Source organism: Grammomys surdaster, unplaced genomic scaffold (genome assembly GCF_004785775.1).
Source record: "Grammomys surdaster isolate TR1022 unplaced genomic scaffold, NIH_TR_1.0 60, whole genome shotgun sequence".
NCBI lineage: Eukaryota > Metazoa > Chordata > Mammalia > Rodentia > Muridae > Grammomys > Grammomys surdaster.
The window spans coordinates 6,999,395-7,020,087 of record NW_021604562.1 but is presented as its reverse complement, the minus strand read 5'-3'; the positions used below and the strand labels follow the sequence as shown (position 1 = coordinate 7,020,087).

Below are 20,693 nucleotides of genomic sequence, written 5' to 3'. Positions count from 1 at the left end.
AGAGAGAGAGAGAGAGAGAGAGAGAGAGAGAGAGAGAGAGAGAGAGAAGGAAAGGACTACAATGAGCCAGTCCTTTTCTTTGTACCCTAGGATAAACAAAATAACTGACCATTAGGAAACCACTGAGGGAAGTTCTTTGTTTTGAATTGAACACATTGTAAGCCCAACAAAACAATTACTAATAAATAAGGATTTTGTCTTAAAGTAATACCAATTGACTATTGTTTGAAAATGTTTTGATTCAGTAAGTGAAAAATAGAGATCTTTCCAAACTGGGGCAGGAAGTAGTCTGCTAATAATGCTTAAAGTCAGCTAACACATTCAGAAACACACTAACACACACACACACACATACACGTTCACTTGGAGCCACATTTCATCAGTATCTGCTGGTTATCTACAACATGACTTTTTAAGTACATGAATAAAAGAGAAAATTCCATCTATGAGTACACCTGTACCAAGTATGTTGACATTTTGAGATGACTGGTAAAATGTACCATTAATCTCTTTGACTCCTTTTACATTTCCCAATGTTAAGTCGCACATCAAAATATGAAAATCTTTTTGTTAAAATTTTTGTCACTTAATATTATGATGCGATTAAAGTTGTGACACACAATGTGTCTGGGTGGATTCAATCAGATGTCATTAGTTTAAAAACACAAGTTGGAATCGGTGGCATATACTTGACATGCTAGCACCCAGGAAGCTAGGGCAGGAGAATATTACTGGTTTAAGGCCATCCTCAGCAACATAGCAAGCTCAAGTCCAACCTGCGCTACATAGACATTGCTTCAAAAATGTTGCTAATGTTTGATAATAAAGTCAAGCCAGATACAAGGGAACACATAACAGAAGAATAATTTCTGCCTTATACTACATTAGATAGAAAAGGCCATAAGTAGGTCTTCTACATCAAGACTGGAGATGAGCCCTTTTGGCTCTCCGATCGGCACCATGGCGGTCGGCAAGAACAAGCGCCTGATGAAAGGTGGCAAGAAGGGAGTTAAGAAGAAAGTGGTTGATCCATTTTCTAAGAAGGACTGGTACGATGTGAAAGCTCCAGCAACGTTCACTATTAGGAACATCGGAAAAACACTAGTCACGAGGACTCAAGGGACCAAAACTGCATCTGATGGCCTCAAGGGTCGTGTGTTTGAATTGAGCCTTGCAGATCTACAGAATGATGAAGCTGCATTTAGAAAATTCAAGCTAATTACTGAGGACGTTCAGGGCAAAACTGTCTGACTAACTTCCATGGCATGGATCTTACCCGGGACAAAATGTGCTCCATGGTCAAAAAGTGGCAGACTATGATTGAAGCTCACATTGATGTCAAGACGACCGATGAGTATTTGCTCCGACTTTTCTGTGTTGGCTTCACTAAAAAAATGCAACAACCAGATAAGAAAGACATCCTATGCGCAGCACCAGCAAGTCCGCCAGATCCGCAAGATGATGGAGATCATGACCCGAGAAGTGCAGACTAATGACTTGAAGTCGTTAATAAACTGATTCCAGACAGCATTGGGAAAGACATAGAAAAGGCTTGCCAGTCCATTTATCCTCTTCATGATGTCTTTGTTAGAAAAGTAAAAATGTTGAAGAAACCCAAGTTTGAATTGGGAAAGCTCATGGAGCTCCACGGTGAAGGTGGTAGTTCTGGCAAAACAACTGGAGATGAAACAGGTGCTAAGGTTGAGCGAGCTGATGGATATGAGCCACCAGTCCAAGATCTGTTTAAAATCAGATTTTTAATAGTGACAAATAAAAAGTCCTATTTGTGAAAAAAAAAGACTGGAGATGAAGTGACAGCCACAAGGTGAGGATGCTAAGGCCCCCAAAAAGAGACAGATAACATTGAGACAGCTGTTGGCTTTCTGCATCCCTTAGCATCCACAGATTCACTCAGAGAGCTTCTTTGCAGGCAAGGAGCCAGCTGTGTAGAGAGACCAACCTCCAAAGAAGCAGGGATTGACTTTACAACTTAAGCTCACAAGTCAAAGCATTATCTAACATCTCTCTTCAAGGAGGAAACTACATCACAGAAGACAAGCTAATAATAATACTATAGATTGCATTATTTGTTCATCATTCTTTTAGTCATTCTCCCTTTGAGATGTTCTTTAACCCAAGCTTCATGCTAAGCACAGAGAAACTGTACATCTCTACAGACAAAATTGAAATCCATCTTTTTGTCACATCACCTGAAAAGATCCAGACAAGCTTCTCTACTACTGTTGAAGGTTATTTGGGGGATAAACTGATTTACTAATAGATAGCTGACATACTTATCTGAATAGATGATTATCTCCTTGCCCTCAGGGAAGCTGATTGCTACTTATTTTTCTAGCTCTCCAACACAAAGCAACATGTGTGGTATGTTTATGGTAACTAGAAGCAGGGCTACTAGGTCTCAAAAGAAAGCCTTTTATCTTCAACTGTATCTATCAACTTTCAAGGCACAATTGTGTGTTTCCATGTTCCATCTACATTCCACAACAATTCTACAATGGAATCATAACAGGAGTTATTTTATCTATAACATAGAAAAGAAAAGTGAGGCATGATGGCGTTGTGACTTGCTGAATGACACCCACCTAATGAATAACAGCTGGAACTTGAACCCTAATATTCCAAGTACTCATTAAGCTCTGATTGATTTTCATGAATCAGCCTCTACTGAACACCTGTTCAGCATCTGCATCCTCTCCTTGTTGAATTTTTTCACTGCCTTCGGTAGAGCTATCTTAGCCTGGTGCAATAGCGTATGCCTACAATCCCAGCACTTGGGGGAGTGGGGTAGAAAGTCATAAAGTTGAGGTCAGACTAGGCTATATACAGGATCCTGCGTCAAAAAAAAAATTGAAAAAGGAAAAGTTGTATTTAAAGGAAGAATGTTTTTCTATGCTCCGACCACTTCAAATGGATCCAAATTTGGGGGGCAAAGAAAGGGAAGACATTTGTAAAACTCGAAGGAGTGCTGTAAGCACAATAAATTTCTACCATTACATGATTAGTTATACTCTCTAACATGCTAAGAGCTACATCATGTATGGTGGATAAAACAGAAAAGACCAACAGAACGAAACTGTTACCAGTTCTATACCAACCAATCACTTCCCTATGCTTCTTTAAAAGGAGGCCCTGCTCTCTGCTATTCAAATTTGCCAGTGGTACTAGTCCCTGCTCTACTTTCATCATGAGGTGGGTGAAAGAATGATACCACCAAAAAGGGCTTCTAAAACTCCGACAACATAGTAAGAGAAGTCCCCAAACACAGGACAAGTAAAATAAAGTCACTCCAGAAAAGTAACTGTACAGATATGAGGGGTAGTTCTCAAATGTTATAAGAAACCTTCGACTGCTTTCTCAGTAGAAAAGACATAGTTTTTTTCTTCCTAGTCTCGTGAGGTTGGGGGACGTTCATTTGTATCTCTCCCCCATCCTTCCAGTCTCACTCTTCTAATTATAAATCAGTATTGAATTCATCTGCTAGGCAGTCCACCATTAGCCATTCCTTTGTGGCCCACAGATTCAATAACTTCAACATGCATGATTTAGAGCTGCCCTTGAAGACCACCTAGAAACTTCAGGTGCTTTCAAGGTGGCATGCAGGCCATCTGCCCAAAGTACCCAACCATATGGATGTTATTAGCCTATCTCTGTTCACCCTCCCAGGTAACCTACTTGCTTATGAGAGCATTTCACAGCCCAGAAAGCCTAAGGGGGTTAGATCTCAGTTCTCCTTGAGGCTGCCAACTCTCTCTCTGACAACATCAGGGTAATTAACATCACACAGGACTCCCAGATCTTTGCAAGAACTCTGAAGGGCTCTTCCCTAGAATTCCTCTCAGGAGCTAACTTTCTGTTTTTCATCTGACAAAGTCAAATTATCTGATAGCCTTCCAGTTAAAGGAAAGAGAACCCATCTGTTCAATTAGGCTTTCCTTAGGTTCACCTGGCAAACCAGATTAATTATTTATAATTATTCCTTGTCGCCATGTGGGACCCTGAAGACTTGACTGTAAGGATCAACATTTCAGTATACTCAATCTGTAAGAACAATGAATTCGAATGCTTAGATGCACTTCACTTTTGAACCAGAAAAGACAAATCCCGAACAAAACTTGTGATTAGGTTTATTTTTTTCCTCAAGGCAAGCTACTATGTGACATTCTCTGGTCATATTCATTCCACTCATTCCTATCTTCTATGTTTTGCCTAGAGATAAATAAATACTAAGTGTTTATCATAGCAATGGAGGCACCAGGAAACGTATATACAATAATTTTAAGGACTGCTAAGGGCTCTAAGGTAAAATGGAGAATGACAGGATTAGATATGACTGTTTTAAGTGGAAGCTTGAGGGTGGAGGGAAAAGTCTCAGGAAAAGTCTCTCTAGGGAGTTAACATTGAATTTAAGAAGAGAAAGTCATGTGAAAATCTGTCAGATAAGGATTTTAAAGAGGGAAAAAAAAGAAAAGAAAACAAGAACAATCCCAGAATGCTTTAGCAGACAGGAAGAAAATAAATTTTAATAGTGAATTTACAGAATCTGCTGATGGATTGTGAACGAAAAGAGCGAGCCAAAGATGGCTATTTACATATATTTCTTTCCAATGCCCACTAATGAAATTTTAAATGATATATTTTTAAATGACTCAAACACTTATTACATTATAGTAATAAAGGGCAAAAAGGCATACTAGAATTGAAGTATTAAAGAAACTTACATGCTTAAAGAGAAAATTGTCTCTGATGCAACCTTTGTTCTTATATTACAAGTAATTTAGCATGTTAGTTGACTTCTAATAATATCTGTACTTATTTAAGGGATATGAAGTTATAATCATATACATGTATGCAAGGTATAAAGATCAAGTCAGAGTAAATACATTTTCCAATGCCCTCAACTATCATCACTTCTGTGTGTCAGAAAACTTCAAACTTTTCTCATCGCATTATTTTGAAACATAAAAGTAAAACATCAAAAATACTTCCCCTACCCTATGTACACTGTATTTTGATACCCATCACCCACCCTCTTGCATGAGATCACTATGTATATGTATATGAAAGAGGGAGTTTAGAATTGATTTCAAAACGTTATCTGTAAAAGATATTACTGCATTGAAGCAATTATAGTAGGAATCAATATATAGATTTCCAAGGGTAAAGTGAAAATCATTGCTTAAGTCAAAAATCCTCTAAATTCTATCTTAGTTCTAATTTTATCATTTGCATTTAATATGTGAAAATGAAGTTCATTAAAACAATACTCTCTGAAGAATATTTTACATACTTTGAAATGAGTCTGAAGAATTGACATTAAAGAGCAAAATCCATCTAAATGTTGGCAAGTGATATCAAATGCAGGAATATTTCATAGCAAATGGTTCATATTTAAAAACAACCCCAGTGCATTAGGCATTGTTTCAAAGAAAATAATCCCTTTCCTTTAACATGGTAGCAGTATGGAGTGAAAGCAGAGACTCAAATTAAACCCCTCTTCCACAAAAGTTTGAAATTTGATTTTAAAATGTATGGATCTTGCCGCTTTACACAGATGAAGCCAATAGAAAGACACATTCACATATACAATTTGGATGCTTATGATTACTCTATTTATTGAAGCCTATTATGTATTAAAATAGAAGGAAGGAAGGTGCCCTACCATCCTGATCCTAAAGGGTGCTTCTGTTCCATTTGCTCAGCCTCAGTTCCCAGCCAATCTCATAAACAGTGTTAAGAATAACACAGTCAATAACCTAGAAGTCTACGGATGTGGGTGAGTAGTAGAGTACTGGTCTGGTATGCCTTCAATTTCCACTATTACATAGGGAGCCAGGAGAGATAGTGAATATTGAGGATAAATACAAATAGATTTGAGTGGACTTTGAGAAATCCTTGTTGCTCAGGATCATGGAAAATTGTTTAAGGGAAGGGATGGAGGCTTGAGTTTTAGAGCTGACATACAGAAGACAAGCGTAAGTTCCATGTTTCATTGATGATCATATCCTCCAGCATTGCTTTCTGGAAGTGTCTAGGAAGCTAAAAAAAAAAAAAAAGGGACAGAATCACAGTGGTTTTTGAGATTGTTTCCCAAAATTACATTTAGACAAGACATTTAGCCTAAAGAGACTATAGAGCAGAAATACACATTAAAAAACTATCTTTAAAAATTTGAAAAGTGAGCATTTGAATAAAAGGATTGGACTTGTTCTTCTGGACACTAAGGGACATAAAAAAGTTTAAAACAATAGTCAAGAATAGAGAGTTCAGAGAAAGTTAGAAGAAACATTCTAATAGGACAGTAGTTCTCAATCTTTTTACTGCTGGGACCTTTTAATACAGCTCCCTTGTGTTGTGGTGACCCCCCCAACAATAAAATTATTCCTGTTGCTACTTCATAATTGTAATTTTGCTACTGTATTTAATGGTAATGTAAATATTTTTGGAGATAGAACGTTGCCAATTAGATTGTGACCTATAGGTTGAGTACTACTGCAATAGAACAATCCAAAGAGAAAGTGACTGTCCTCATAGTGAGCTATTGACCTCTGGCAGTCTCCAAGAATACGTTAATGGCCAAGTGTCAGAGATGTTGAATAAGAGACTCTGTCTGATTGATGTTTACATGATTGCTGTATATAAAAGCACTTGAAGTGGTATTTTATTATTTCATTTTATTTTATTGAGATATGAGGCCTTGCTATGTTGCACAGGCTAATTTCAAAGTTCTGGGCTTAACTGAACCTGATACCTGAGCCTCTCAAGTTTTGGGACTAGAGCCTCAAACCAGCCCAATGTGCAATGGGGGATCTGTATTGCTGTTTGGATTTTGTTATCTTGTTTTCTGAATGAAGACATCACTATATAACCAAGGCTCCTCTTGAGTTTGTGATTCTTCAGCCTTCCTCTCCAAAGTGCCAATAGACTTCCATCACTACACCAAACTTTGGTGCTATTTTATAATACAGACTAGTGTTCTTGTGTCCCCACTCAAGATGCAGGTTTCTAAATACAGACCTCTGTAGGAAATTCCAAGCAATTATGTCTGGTGGCAGACTGAACAAGAAGACCCCTGGAAAATGGCAATTGGGAGAAAATGAAACTGTAGGTGAATCATGCCGAGACCTCAATTATTTTTTCTAATTTTGACCTACATTTTTGTCCTATGATGTAGATAACTCCCTTCCTTTTCCATTGTGCTTTTACTGGATAGTTCTTGTTTGATCAGGACTGTTTTATTAATGTCCTTATGGACCATACAGGGAGCCCTGTGTTTCAAGTTTTCTATCCTGAAAGACTGTTGTAGTCAGGTCCAAACATTGTCAAGTGAAGATTGTCAATCATCATGACTTACATAAGAGCATGGAGCTACAGTAATTTCTGAGATGAAAATGAAACTGAATTTGTGTATACAAGAACCTGGAAACTCCTCCCCACGTGTGAAAAAGTTTGCCCTCATTTCCTTTAACCGCACTTTCTTTCTCTTTCTCTTCATCTTTCTTCCCTTGCTGAGGTTTCAGTGGTTGGGATTTTTATGTTAGTGATTTTAAAGAGATTTCAGGAACCTCTGGCTCAACCATTACTACCTAGAAGAAGTTAGGCAACTATCCTTAGATACTAGCAGTGTGGAAAAACAGAAGCCATCAAGTCTGGAAAGAAAGGTCCACAAGAAGTTTCACAAATAGAAAGAAAATGAGTCAGAATGTGTATAATACTCAGAAGTTCAGAAATCAAAGCCTTGCTGGGCAGTGGTGGTGCACGCCTTTAATCCCAGCACTTGGGAGGCAGAGGCAGGTGGATTTCTGAGTTCGAGGCCAGCCTGGTCTACAGAGTTAGTTCCAGGACAGCCAGGGCTACACGTAGAAACCCTGTCTTGAAAAACTTAAAAAAAAAAGAAAAAAGAAAAAGAAATCAAAGCCTACATGTAAAGGCTAACTAACAGCACTTGCCCCTATTCTTTCTCCGTGTAGCCTGTGGGATCTCAGGTGACCAAGCAGTACATTTAATTTTTAAATTACATTTGTTTTTGTGGTAGGAGTCGGATGCATGTACCCTGGCAGGTGTGTGGTGTTTGGTGAACAATGTGAGAGAGTCAGTATTCCCCTTCCACCTTGTTGATCCCAGGGATCCAATTCAGATCGCCAGCCTAGGTGATGGGTCCCTTTACTTGTCGAGCCAACTTGCCATCATGGTAAATAGTGATTTTACAGAGGCTAAAGGAAATCCCAAGCTTCAAATTTCTTCAGTCTAGAGACCAGTGCTCAACAGAGCTGGATTCCACACATAATAGCTCAAGTATTAAAATGTGGCTGGAATCTAAGGGCAAAAAATATGTCTTAAAATGAAAAGGCATACAATGAGAAATTATAGCAGCAGCTTTGAGTTCTTAGTCATTACCCAAAATCATCTCCTATTATTGCATTACCTTTCCCTGTCCTTGTCCCTTTGTATTCCATTGCTGATGATACACTTCTACTGTGTTACTACTTCAAGGAGCCCCACAGCTCTGAGTTCACAACTCAGACAGTGGTATTTGTGTAAGCATGAACCACATCACCTGGAAGAGCTCAAAATCCAGAGAAATCCAAAGAGCTCAGGAATATGAACAGAACTTAAAAGCAATATAGAAGGAAAAACTGGAATCAAAACCCAGAATCCCCTGCCCTCTAGCCAAAAGCACTGTCTTCATTTGTTTCTTTCCATCCCTTACTCCCCTTTGCTTTGCCTGTTTGTGGGGATAACTACACACGCACACACACACACACACACATTTAGTATATTTATTATAGATAGCAGGATGGTAGTAGACTTACAGTTCTTGAGTAGGGGAGACATGCTCTCCAGCCCAGAGACCAGGTAACTTAGCCTTCATACACGCCTGTGGCCAGAGGCGTTACAAGTTTTCCAATTAGTTTAGCCTTTACAGATTAGAACTTGGTCTGGGCATCACTGAAACTCCTACAAGGTTAAGTCGTAACTCTTAATGAGTTACATAGAATATTCCTCCAGAAGTCATTCATATCTCTAGTGAAAACTTAAAAGAGCCAGTTCCTTCTTTGTAGCTATCTTTTGATTGTTATCCTCACCTGACGAAAAAGCAGTGGGTAGATTTGAAAAAAAAAAAAAAAAGGCCTTCTACCTTCCCCATAGCTGAAGAGTAATTTTCTCTCTTTCATAGAGACCAGATCAGTCTTTGTAAGACTGGTCCAATTTTTTTTTCCACATTTTTTTTGTTCCACGGGGACTCTTGTTGTTGCCATGGATACCTGCCCTTGGCACTTTGGGGATGCAGCAGAGCATCCATTATATCAGGACCCCCCACCTTGAATCACTTTGTACTGGCTTTTTTTTCCCTTCCCAGGCAATTTCTGGATCTGTCCTTCTGCCAACTTAAAGATTAACAGGAACTAGTTAAAACATTAATACTTTGACTTCCTTCCAAATCTTTTCCTATACAGCATAGCTTGACCTCTACCTTCAGCAATTCTATCAGAAAATGTGCAACAAATAAAAGAAATTAATGGAAATTATTCATATTGGAGATAGATTCTTCCCTGGGTAACAAAAAATCCCTTAATGCATTTTGCTGTACTTTTCAGAGAAAGCTAGACAAGAGAATTTTCAGAAATGAGCATAAAAGTTCCTATGCACTGGTCGAGAAATAAAATTTGATTTTCAAAAAAAATAAATCCACTGTATCACTGTATGACATCTTTTTCTAGGAACTTGTCTGTTACATAAGGAATACTCTTACCTAGACAAAGCAGCACAGAAGCAGGGAAATAAGAGTTCAGAGATGTTTAGATCACACTTATATTGAGTCATAACGTAAATGCTGGCATGGTCATGTTAATCCTGGGGGCTGCTTTATACACAAGGGTCATGTTTTCAATACTTTTGGACCCATGCCTTAGTATATATGCAGCAGGTGCCATCCTGGTGCTAAGACAATGTGAAACTTAACAATTCTACATTCCTTGATTTTGTTTAAATTTGTAACCCTAATGCTGCATCAATAATGGCCTGTTTTGCATATCTGTTTGATTGTACCTTCTTAAAGATTCATTTAAACCTGGGGAGGACAGCATGACTCCTACCTGCCTCTCATTAACAACATACTTTTCGGCAACTAGATAATGACTGGCTTGGGTATAAATCAGTAGAAATGCAGATTGCCATTAGGTGGGAAAAGGAGGAACAATTTCCAAGTAATTTTGAGACTGAAGGGTAAAAAATGCACATCTTAGCGAGAGCTGACTACGTAGGAAGGCTAGTGATTAAATATTCTGCTGTCTTTACTTGTCAGACAGTGAAAGAAAAGTTATCCTAGTAAAAATTAACTTTCGCAAATGACTTTGAATTTGGAGAAATAATGGAAACTAGTAGTTTAATCATGGGAAGAAAAGGGCCTTTCTGTTGGCTGCAGATTATCCTAATGGCTGAGATAGTACTGTATATGCAACTCTTAACTGTATTGACTTTAATGTGGAGACACATTTGGTAGGGCCGGGTAAGGAAGATAGCGATCAGTAATTCCGGCAGATAAAAGTCTGCAGTTGCTTGATCAGAGGCAGCATAGACGGCAAGCAGAAGCATCTTAAAGGGAAAATACATAAAATGTATTATTGGCCTACTCCACTCTTCTGCAATAACAACAGATAATAACATTCTTGCTCAGGATTTAGAGGGCATGCTTTTCAAGTTACTGTATTTCTTTGGTGATAAGTTGCTGGCACAGAAATGAGTGTTTAAGGGAAATGCATTTCAAAGCAAGGATTGCCAATAAATTATGCCAGAGGCCCCAGGTTTCTCAGGCACTAGAAAATACATGAAATTTGGAAATACAATCCTGGCTTTCAATTTCTTTTATCTGTCAAAGTCCTTTAGAATTCAACATGGCTGCTCCCTGCATTTTGTCTACTGATCTTTACTGGGGGGAAAAGAAAAAAGAAAGAAAGAACAAAAGATGATAACTGCATCTACCTGCAAGTCAAGTCAAATGAAGTAATAGAGTGATATGGTTTACTTTAAAGGGATTTTGGAGTATGAATTTATTTTATTCCTTGGTAGTTTCATACAGTGCATTTTTATCATATGCTTTCCCATCCACCATCTCTTCTCAGATCCTCCTACCCACCAAATTTCATGTGCTTTCCTTCTAAAAGAAACGAAAAACAAAAATGCCACTTAAAAATAAATGGAGTCCAACTTGTTAGCTAGCTACTCATGAGCCTGAGGCCTGCCCTGGAGTATGGTTGATAACCTAGTGTCAGTCCATTGAAGAAAATAGATTTCCTCTCCCAGCAGGTATCAGTTGCAAATAACTTCTTGGCTAGGGTGGTACTTTGTGTCTACTTCCCCTTTAAGTGCAGGGATTTTGTGTGGCTCGAGCTTATGCTTGTCTCGTCTCCGTCTCTGTGAGTTCATATGTGCATCTATCCTCTTGTATCTGGAAGATCTGTTGCCTTGGAATAGTCCACTACCTCTGGCTCTTACAGTCTTTCCAACTTTGCATAGATGGAGGAACCTTTAAAGGAGGGGTGGGCTAAAGCCATCTCACTCTAAATCACTCACCTCTGCATGTTTCAGACTCTGATTTTTTTTTCTGCTCAACAGTGACAAAAAATGAGCAGTCCTGAATATAAAACCACCTAGTTTTCTAGCTGAGTCTCTCAATGAAAAACAACTTGGCTTCAGCTCATGGTTCTGTTTCCTGTTTTGTTATTGTTATTTGTTCCCTAAAGAGATTTAACTTACAAAGCTACAATTTTACAGCATTTGTTTTAGTTTGGGGACTTTTGAAGTAGCTTGATCCAAGTATCTGGTTACTGTGTGACAGCAACCAAGCCAAATGGCTTTGACATTCAACTTGCCTGATTCCCAGAGAATTATCACCAGAGAAAAATGTTGGTTCTATCTTACTTTGGTGACTCAAGACAAATGGACAGCTGTGACCTTAACACAAATATAAAATAGGGTGAAACCATTAGGTCAAAGCGTCTGCAGATACTTGACAATTACTCAAAATTTTTAGAAGAGATCGTCTCCTAAGGTCTAGCATTTTCAATTTTGATCATACACATTTCAAGCTATGTAGTAGAGAAAATAAAGGAAAGAACTCTTGAAAAAATAACGGGGAATTTTGAGTATTGTTACTTGACTGCTCACTGCAGTTAGAATTACTCCCTTGGGAAGGAGACATAAAGAGACACAGTACAAACACTTAATGTAGGAACTTCCAGAACCAGAGAAAGAACATAAAGATGGCTAGAAATTTAAATAGCATTCTCTATTTTTTTCTAACATGCATTTTCTTGTTAATATTCTGCTCCTTTGAAGGAAATTGTGGTTCCTGGATAGACATAAGAATATTCTTTCATAGCACACCTAGACATGGGAGACCATTTATTTTCAATTTTACACAAGTAGGTTAAATTTAAAAGAAAAAAATCTCAGCCTGTGTGTGAGGAATTTTTGCCTGCATAGATAACACAGCTTAGATTTCTCTAGAGGGACTTTCCATAAACACAGGCTGCCTAAGCAAATCCAGAGCAACAGATAAGCAAGAGTTATGTATGTCTGTTTGATGTAGTCATTGCTTCTACCATCAGGAAAACATTATAAAACCAACAAAGTAGTTCTTGGTGCCCTCTTGCTCTACTTTCCCTTGATTTAAGCTCTAATTCTAAGACTTAGCTACCTGGAGCTACTGAAGTTTAAGTTAATTTAAAAATTAATTTAAAATTCACTTCTTTGGATGTACTAGCCACAGTTCAAGTAGACATGTATAGATAGAAACTAGCATAAAGGACAACACAGTTGTAGGGAAATCAATTGCATGACACTTCTGTTAAGTCTTTTAACTTCTTGAGCATAAGGACCACATCTTCCACACTGCCATTCTCTACCACATCTAGCTCAGTCCCTGATATAACTATTAAATGGTATTTTCCATTGTCATGAATTATGCTAAACTTGTTATTGGCAGTCTTTTATTTCATCATCTCAGTAATACTATAAAGCAGGTCCTATTATTATCTTTCAGATGAGTACCATGGGGCTTGGTGAAATTAATTGATTTGTCTAACATCACACAGCTAATATGTACACAAGCCAACTCTTTGTAACATGGAGACCAGTGGCCTACAAAGAAAAATGCTACATCCGTTCACATTTCACCATGGACAGGTGGACCTTCCAGGGCACATAGGTGCTCAGCATCACTCATACTGGCTAAAGAAGAATAAAGACAACATGAGATCTGTATATAAGCATGAAGACTAGGGATGTAAACAAGCCTGCTGGTTTGTGTTTAGGTGTTCGGTATCAGATTAGCTAGCTATGTTGTACTTATCTAAATAGATTAGCAAAAAAAAATTAGTGGTTTTATTTGTCATTTTGCATATGGTGACCATTGCCTTGTCTCCAGTGATCAGGATTAGTGAAACATAATCATTCTGTGAAGTCACCCACACTTGCTGCATTTACCAGAAGGTTCTATGGGCTTCCATGCAGCATATTTGTGCCAGGACGTGCAAATGCCAGCAAATCAATGTTCCTGCAGCTTTCACGGTCAGTGTGTTTGCCAGACGAAACCCCAGCCAGCCACTTTTTTAAAAAAAAAAATCAGGATAGCGCCTTGAGAAATAATACTTACTGGAACACTCCTAACACAGAGAGGAAGAAAAGATTTAAATCTAAAGCAAAATTATTTGAAGGATAAGGTGAAATGTGACTATATTGAAATTGAACATTTAATGGCTCAATGTGGCCATATAAAGTAGTTTTTACCAAGCATCTAGTCAGTCAGTTCTGAATCAGTCTGTGCCTCACTAGCACTGACAACACTAAATCTGACACCATCCTCACTGTCACTTGTCTCCACACAGGTCACCAGGTGTCCCAGTGTTATCTACATTGCTCCCCTGTGTTAGTTATTTTTCTTGCTGCTGAATCAAAATACCTGTGTGTGTGGGAGGGATATTTTTAACTAACAGTATCAGGAGATGCAGCTGATCATGACAAAGCAGTCATGGTAAGGGGAACATGAAGCTACAGAGCAGGCATGGCAACTGGAATATGAAGCTAATGGTTGCATGGTACCCACAGTCAGGAAGCAGGGAGAGATGAATGTCAGTCCATTTCTCCTTTCTTATTCAGTCCAGGACCCCAGCCCACGGAACAGAGCTGCCTATGTTTAGAGTATGTCTCCCCTCTTCAGTTAAACTTTTCTAGAAATACCCTCATAGACACAACCAAAAGTGTCTTTCCATGGTGATTTTAAATCCCATTAAATTTACAATAAAATCAACCACCAACCACTTTATGACATAATCATATTCCATGTCTTTCTCATATTGTTGTTCTGGCACACATTCTCTAACGAACCAAATCATACAAATTGTTTTTTCTGTTGCTGTGATAAATGCAATGACAAAAAGCATCTTGTGGGCTGAAGTGATTGGGAGCACTTGCTGCTCCTCCAGAGAACCTGTCCTTGGTTCTCAATACCCACATGGATTGCTCACAGCAGCTTGGAACTTCAGCTCCAGGACAATCAAATTCCACTGGCCTCCAGAAAACCCACACTCATGAACATACCCATACATAGGCATAAATACATATACCTAGGTTAAAAATAAATTCTAGTTAGAAAGTAACTTGGGGAAGAAAGACTTTATTTGGCTTACATATACCAATCACAGTTCATGATTGAGGCCAGTCAGTGTAGGAACAGAGGCAGGAATCACAGAGGAATGCTGCTTACTGGCTTGACAATCAACTACATTTTCTATATCTCCCAGAACCATCTGCCTAGGGATGATACCACCCACAGTTGGCTGGGATCTCCCATATCAATCAGCAGTCAAGAAAATGACACACAGACATACTTTGTCCACAAGTCAATCTGACAGAGGTATTTCCTCAGTTGAGGTGCCATCCTCTCAGGTAACTCTAATTTGTGTGAGGTTGACAAAAACTAAACAGCACAGTAGCCATGTGAATATAATCTAATTGATTAAGCTCATATTATATACCAGGCCCTTTAGTATGAACTTTTATGAATTATTCTATTGACTATCCTATCTTTTTTTCAAAGACAGCCATTAGAATCTTAGAGAAATTTGAGCAACTTTCCCAAGTCAAGCAGAAGACATTATCTCTAATAGTGAGTACAGAGCCTTGTGATAAACTAGGTTTATTTTAATTTGTGCTTTTTAGTTCAGGCATGTGGCTTCAAAAACGAATCACTGGAGATGATTTAGGCTATAGAAAATCACATCAAAACAATGGGTTCATTGGAGCCTATTAGGGTCATCACTAAAGGCAACGATTTCTCCTCTCCCTGAACCTTACCTGGCAAATAATTCACAAATATAATCAGAATACATTTTATGCTTGTAAAAAAAAACTGCAAAATAACAAAGCATCAATATAAGACCAAACCAAAGGGAATAATGATTCAAAAATGAGTCAAAATGTAAAGCTCAACCAAAAAAGTAATTCAACTTCAATCATTTCACTGACAGTTTTGGTCAATCTCATCATAGTAATTCCTCCACTAAGAGGCAGATTGAAGTAATGGGTGAGAAAATCTGAATTCAAATTCTCTCAGTTCCCACCTATGCTACCTTAAATTATCAATTTTTCTCTCTCTAGGACGTAGAAGTAGAGAAGAGGGAGAAAATCTGCACTTCATTGTAAAATACCGTAAATTTAAATTTTGATGTTCATTTAGGTATTAAATTAATGTTTACTGGTGGTACACTATGTGACAGCCATTGTTCCAAGCATTAAAAGTATATTGTCCCATTATGGTAAGTGAAACAAACAAATAATAAACAATACTGTAAATAGCAATGGCAAAAAAAAAAGATAGGTACCTCAACAAAATGCTATTTTATCACAGCTAATTACAGGATAGCTTTTTGACACCAAATTGGAGCGGAGAATCAGACTACTTTCAGACAACTGGAATAGGCTTAGACTCACTTGGCAAAAGAAGCCAAAGGTGAATTGAATCAGAATAGAAATCTAACTGTGTGCCTGCAAGGGACACTGAAGAGGTCAGTGGAATTCGCTGAGCCTATCCATTTGGAAAGGAGCTATCTGAAATAGCACTCCTTAGGTAGAAAAGAACCTGTCATGAACTGTAGATGGCAGTGTGAAAATGTTAGGCAAAGGCATTTTCAATGAGTTCTTGACAGTTGAGGGCAAAGCTCAGCGTCAAAGCAAAAAGAGATGTCTGATTCCACTGAAGTTATCTAAGTGCCCAGCCCCCAAAATAACTCAGAGTCATATTCCACCAATAGAAAAGCTAATAATAGAACCCAGCAAGCATTTCCTTCTCCTCCTCACCCTGTTCTTACCAATACTCAGTCACAAGGCAGCCATTGGTTGAATCAAAAAAAAAAAAAAACTGAAAGACAGTGCTTGTCTGAAAAACTAGCATAGTTTTTTCCCCAGGCTTGTCTGTTTGAAGTGACTTTATGGTAGATGGATAGAGACAAGTAAAATCGATAGGCTAATGTCTTTTCTAGCATCTCTTGCCCTTGCCCTTGACTCCCTAATTCATAAAACCGGAACTCATTGTTTCATTCCACCAATATTTATTGAGCCCTACTGGGCCCAGACTCTGTTCTTGGCTCTCAGGTTCCAGCAATCAATGAACAATAGCTGCAGAGCTGCCTAAAAGAGCTTCTGGGGTGCATAATTGAGATGATGGTATGTGTAAAATCACTTTGGCAGCCAGAAAGGTAGAGGCCAATATACCATTTAAAGATATCCAATTTTCTTCTGCTTCCAGCAGTGAGAAATGGAAGGGAGGGGGCTCTCTAAAAAAGGAAGGCAAATAGCAGAAACACTGTGTAACTAGCAAAACTCTTGCCACAAACCTCTCCCCTTTGTGTACTTAGACATACTATTAGAAATTTCCATTGTCTGAATCACAACTAAGGAATGTCTGGTGCTTGGTGTGGTGGTGGACAAGTATAATATGAGTACTCGGGAGAGTAAGATAGGATTGTAACAGGCTACTACTGGAGGGCTGCTAGCTAGTGAACTTTAGCCTGGGTTACCTAGTAAGGCCTTCTGTGAAAAAGATAAACAACAACAACAAAATGTTTCTGTGGAGGTGAGGCTTCTCTACTATGGAACTTGACAACAGGCCTATACTATTCACACCTTACTATACCTCTTTCAGTCTCCTACCCTGCCCATCCCACTAGGACATACATGAGCAATATCCTCTTCTAAGCCCATCAGACTTTAAGAAAGGCAAAGGGGGAGCAGAGATCTCTAGACAGCTACATTATCAGCTCTCTTTCCTTCTAGCACCTTACCTTATAAGGGTCATCTATCCTGATCCCAGTATTTGAACTATAAGTCAACATTTGTCTGTAAATATTAGGAAAGACTCACATTGTATGTGGATTCAGTAAATGCCCAGGCCAGGCAATATGAAGCTCAAAGATACCTTATTGAATTGGTAACAGCTATCAATACTACCTGAATCCTTACTAAAACCAGAAATCTTACAAGGGCTAAAACGACACAGAAAGAAAGTCATATGGTAGTTTACCATTGCAGTCTCTTAATTAAAGAAATATTCAATCTAGAGATGAAACTGATGAATCTGTCAAATAATATAATAAAATCAGAAGAAAAATGAGTCCTTCAACCTCTTATCTTACTTCCCTTGCTGTCTTGTATATGACAGACTAGCCACAAAAGATGCTTTTTTAAAATGTCAAGAACCCCACATTCCTTCAGAGGACATGAAACTCTCATTCAAATAAAAATGTATTCCTTAGAAAACACAGAAGCCCCCTTTATATCAGTGAACCCATCTATGATAACCGAGGCTGATGTCAGAAAACGAGTGTGACATGGGTCTCTGAAGGAGGCTGACAATGGTATAAGGGAGGAAGCAGAAAGTGAAATCTAGCCCTTTTGTGGCATTTAGATCCAAGGCTAGTCTTGCACACAAAGCAATGTGATTTGGTAACAACAAATGAAGTTTATTATCCCTTGAGGAACACTAGGCACAGAGTGCTCAAAGGCATTTTCCCTAACTATCCCTTCATACTATGTTTTCAAAATATTCTTTCATACATGTTTGGGGCATAGAGCAGTTACAAAACAGCCGAGCTACTCGCCTTAGAAATGACATAATAATTTATCCTGTAGATAGCAAACTTGTACCATCAAATAAATTTGCATATTTTGTTTCTGTTGACAATGATTTATTGGTTTGTTTGATTTGTTCATCCAATTACTTCTAGATTATCCGTGTGAGGAAAAATGTCTGTTGAAGGGAAAAATTGTTCTCATATACAGATCATGAGATGAGATAGTTCCCTTTATGACATTATATCAAGCACACTGTGGTCAACTCTAGTGACACATTTTAGGAGCAGATTTTGAAAAATGTAAAATAGATCTGGACCATTATAACCAGATAAGGAGACTTGATTAGAATTCATGTCAGACAAATAACCAAAAAGAGGGTCCTTAAATATATAACCTACAAAAGAAGTAATTAGCAGGGAACTTAGAGATGGTAAATTTCAGACTATCTATTATGTGGGAAAGAGAGAACCTTTACTTGGAAAAGTGGGAAGAGTTAGACAGAGAAGATGGCACTTCACTCTAATCTCCATTCATTCCACAGACACACTTTGTGAAAGTGCTTAGGACATGCTAGGCATTATCACCAGATTCTGAGATGGCAAAGACCAAAAAGAGACATGACCCCTACTCAGAAGGGCTTAACTTTGTCTGAGGATTTCCTTTTCTATGCAAAAGAATTGGTTCTAACTACTATGGAAAGATGAAACATAAAAGGAATTGCTTGATTCAAGCAGAAGGCAGAAGTAGGATAAGGGAGTTTTTTGTTACAGAGATCAGCCCAACAAAAAGAAGTTTCTCTCAATTCAACCTTCCCCATTACAGAGAAACCTACCTCATAAGAGCTAAAGAGAACCTCGTCGGCAGAGGGATTTGAAGAAGTTGAGCAAGATAGCTTTGAAGGAGCCTCTGATCTCAGCTACTATATTGTTCTACTGACAACTAGATGTTCTACAGACCAAGTAGATATTCCAATTTAACAAACAAGAAAAGTACAAATTTATACCAAATAGTTTTCCTTGGGAACAGGGTTCTGGTTCATGGGAGTTTTAATGTATAAGCCTCAGATATACTATAAAACATAAATTTTAAAGGGGAAAATTAGGCTGATGAGATGTCTCAGTGGATAAAGGCACTTTCACCAAGCCTGATGACCTAAATTTAATCTTCAGGACCCAAATGGCAGAGAAAAGTAAATTATGTACAATATCCTCTGGCATCCAATGTAAGTCATGACAGATTTGTGTGTGTGTGTGTGTGTGTGTGTGTGTGTGTTCCACCAACGAAAGTCCAAAAATCAAAAGTCACTTGATAATGATTTCTGTTAATAGCATATCACAGACATTTACAGGACTATACCTAGATATCTAATAATATTTAACTATATAATCACACTTATAAAGTCATAATTCTCCAAATATGGGACTAAAGTAATTTATAATACTATTGAAATATATTTTGTCACTAAAGCACATTTCTCAATTTTTAATATAAAAAGACATGCTTCTTTCCAGTTCAGGTGTTCTATACACTATTCTAAGAATGTACTAACCTGTTAATTTCTAATAATTCTTTGAAGTAGATGCTTAAAATCTATACCATTCAACAGATGAAGAAATTGAGAAGCAGAAGCTAGATAATTTATGCACCTAGCAAAAGGGATTCAAACCCAAGCACTCAGGCTCCACGCACACACACACACACACAACACTATTCTTTTGAAATTACAGCCCCATCATTTCCCACTTCCTTTTCTTTGTCCAAACCTTCCTGTGTATCCACCCCTTGCTCTCTTCCATATTCCCCATGCTCTTATCCTAGCACTACAGAACCATGTTGTATTTCCTTTTGTCTACATAAAAATTCTTTTATCGCTGCAGCACCACTGGATTACAGTAGCTGGGAACAAATGCCACTATTACAAAAAGATGCAAGGTCAGACCTGAGTGGCAAGTGAGTCACTAATCACTGGCTTCCACATAACAGATTTGCAAGTCCCGAGATTCAAGTTTTTATCTGCACACACACACACACACACACACACACACACACACACACACAATTTACATCTTTGACCTTCATGCTTTACTGCATGAAAATACTTAGAACTGTGGCTGCAGAAGTCATCAATGCTAGAGCTCTACTTGATCTGCTCTTGTGGATTAACTAATCTGCTCCTCCTCCATTCATGTATTTCTTCTTTGGATTTCCTTTGTTAATTACCTAGAAGTGCTGTCTCATGGCCTTATACATAAGTGAGTCTATTCCTGCCCCCCTTTTTTGAGACAACGTTGTGCTGTATGGGATGAAGGAAATGAATCATGGCAAGTTGGGAAAAATGAACTTGTTATTACAGATCCTGCCATAATTTTTTAAATTGAAGTTCAGATGATTGAAGTAGCATTCAATCCCTTTTATTGCCCTTGGTATTTTAGCCAAAAAAAATAGTCTCCAAAAATTAAAAAATTCTAAATTAATTTTATTTTTCTTCTTCTTCTTCTTCTCCTTCTCCTTCTCCTTCTCCTTCTCCTTCTCCTTCTCCTTCT

General features: G+C 38.1%; 1 protein-coding gene and 1 pseudogene across 4 annotated transcripts in view; both read left to right on the top strand.

Moving 5' to 3' along the window:
• The window catches only part of Gria3 (glutamate ionotropic receptor AMPA type subunit 3), a 254,584-nt gene that overhangs the window by 203,879 nt on the left and 30,012 nt on the right, over window positions 1-20,693 (top strand). The window lies entirely within an intron of this gene.
• LOC114618084 lies at window positions 961-2,278 on the top strand (annotated as a pseudogene).